Genomic DNA, 2,500 nt, shown 5'->3' with positions numbered 1-2,500 from the left:
CTCACATTTCTGATTAGTTACTGTCATTCTCATTTTCATGTTTTTTTGTAAATATTTTCACTTTCATCTTCTGAAAACCTGTAAGGGATTATAGTCTGAAATACTTACAAGTATTATGTACTCTGTTATGTAGTTTTTGAACTATATTTTTAACTATGAATATTATTTGCTGTTAACAGACATAACTTGGTGCAAATGCAACTCTTTTAGATAATAAATTAACAATCATAATATTGTTTTATTTTCACGCATATCTCTTTTTATATAGAATAAATACTTTGGTATATAGTAGTAGTTTAGCCCTTATGATTTGCAATTTAACACAGAAATGATGTTCATAACAGTAACCAGATGTGTCTGAACACTGGTGATAAAAATGTCATGTTGAGAGAGATTTTTTTCAAGTATAGGAGCAAGTAACTATAATGCAATTGTTGACTAACACACACACACACACACACACACACACACACACACACACACACACACACACACACACACACACACACACACACACACACACACACACACACACACACACACACACACACACACACACACACACACACACACACACACATCGTACTGGAAATATTATTATGGATATTTCTGAGTTTCATAATTTTCACATTCAAAGGCAACTGGAACTCATTTACAGTTCAAAGCGGATCTTGATTTTGTTTTGTTGTTGGTACTTTGTGTATTTCATCTTTCAGTTCATTCCATAAATTCTCAATTGGATTCATATGGATGAATTTCCTGGCCATGGTAGCAGCTGAACACCATTTTGTTTGCACAATGTCTCAACTTTCTTTGCTGTATGGCATAGAGCAGAGTGTTTCTGTATACCTTTCTTTTATTAAGGGATGAGACAAGTTTCTAACACTTTCATATACTTATCTTAGTTCATGGTGCCATCAACAATGTGCCAACGACTCATGGCATGCACTGATATGATCCCTCGTGCCATGACCTTTTGTGGAAGTATTTTTGTATACTTCAGACATTCTGGCTTGAATTCATCTCCAGTCTTTGCCTGATGGTCTAGATTGGATCATCAAGTACTTGGATGGCTGACTTGACTCATTAGAAAACACCACCTAAAGCAAACTAAAACAAGAATTCAGAAATTTCGGTGGCAAAATTCATGTGGCTGTGAACAAAAATTTGTGTTGATGCATTATTTTTTGCTCTGGTAGCATGTTATTCTATCAAGTTGTCTATTGTTCCATCTTAATAGCTCACAGTTACACAGTAAAACATGAAATAAGACTTACCACCGTTTCTCAGTCATCTGATGTCCATTCAGCATGTTGTCTTGCCCATTCATATGCAACTGGAAGATATCCTCGCAACCCAGCTTTCAAAAGCCTATTTATTCACTGTTCTTGGGTGGATATTTACTTCATCTTTAGCTAGTGAGCTTGGAATATTTCTGCATGACTTTCTACAGTCCCTAACAGTAATTTTTACTATCTTTCTGCCCCTTTTAGTGTATTTTGAATCATTCTGCCACTGTCTCCTATCTTATTTAAACTGAAATTGACCCCAGTTATCTCTTTTTTTCTTGATAACAATAACAGTCTAGGGTAAATTCTTCAACTTTTTAGCCATTTCTTTCTAAGTTTTTTTTCTGCCTATTTTCTTAACAACATAAATAACTGAAATAAATAATCACCAGAAATGAGAATCAATGAAAAACTTGCACAACATAGTCTACAAATGTCAAAGAGAAAATCTGGCATGCATATAACAATCATTATCACATGATAGCATCACAGGTCCTCATTATACCAAGCCCATAGTCTTACTTGTGATTCAAATTCATGATAGATTAATAGAAATCCGTAGAATAGATTGAAATCCGTAATAATTTTTCCAGTACTTTATATACATATATATATATATATATATATATATATATATATATATATATATATAAGTATATGTATATATATATATATATGTATATGTATATATATATATATATATATATATATATGTATGTATATGTATATGTATATGTATATGTATATGTTTATGTATATGTATATGTTTATTTTTATGTAGTATATGTACATGTATATGCATATGTATATGTATATGTATATGTGTAAGTATATGTTTTCCATATGTTGTCTACTTCCAAAAATTGATATGGTACACTGGTTAACAGTATTATATTTACAGGCTGAACTCTGAATATTAGAACTCTGTTGGCTTCCTAGTAACTTCATACTGACCCTTAGTTTAGTTATCATATTTATATGACAATGACTAAAGTTGATGATTCTCAAATGATTACACAACAGATTCTCTATTATCCTTCCAATCTATATATTTACTCTACAGATCCTATTTCATCTTGCTTCTCCTTTCCTGCTTGGTGCATCCATCTGTAACATATGCGGAAGAGATTCATTCTGTAGAAATAAAAGGCACAATTGAAAAGCTTTTTGGATGCACAATATAAGTCATTATAAACGATTTTCTATTGTCT

The 2,500-nt window shown here is 31.8% G+C and overlaps 1 protein-coding gene across 2 annotated transcripts in view; it reads left to right on the top strand.

Annotated features, from left to right (window-relative positions):
• LOC122248285 (allene oxide synthase-lipoxygenase protein) overlaps positions 1–231 on the top strand; it is a 55,170-nt gene extending 54,939 nt beyond the window's left edge. For both annotated transcript variants that reach the window (XM_043008196.2, XM_043008195.2), the window contains one exon: positions 1–231. This exon is cut by the window's left edge and continues 777 nt beyond it. The gene's annotated coding sequence lies outside the window, so the exon portion shown is untranslated.
• Positions 232–2,500: the final 2,269 nt, after the last annotated feature.

This window comes from Penaeus japonicus, unplaced genomic scaffold, assembly GCF_977035675.1.
Source record: "Penaeus japonicus unplaced genomic scaffold, GWHDUDI00000001_assembly GWHDUDI00000009, whole genome shotgun sequence".
NCBI lineage: Eukaryota > Metazoa > Arthropoda > Malacostraca > Decapoda > Penaeidae > Penaeus > Penaeus japonicus.
This window is presented reverse-complemented; position numbering and strand designations above follow the sequence as displayed.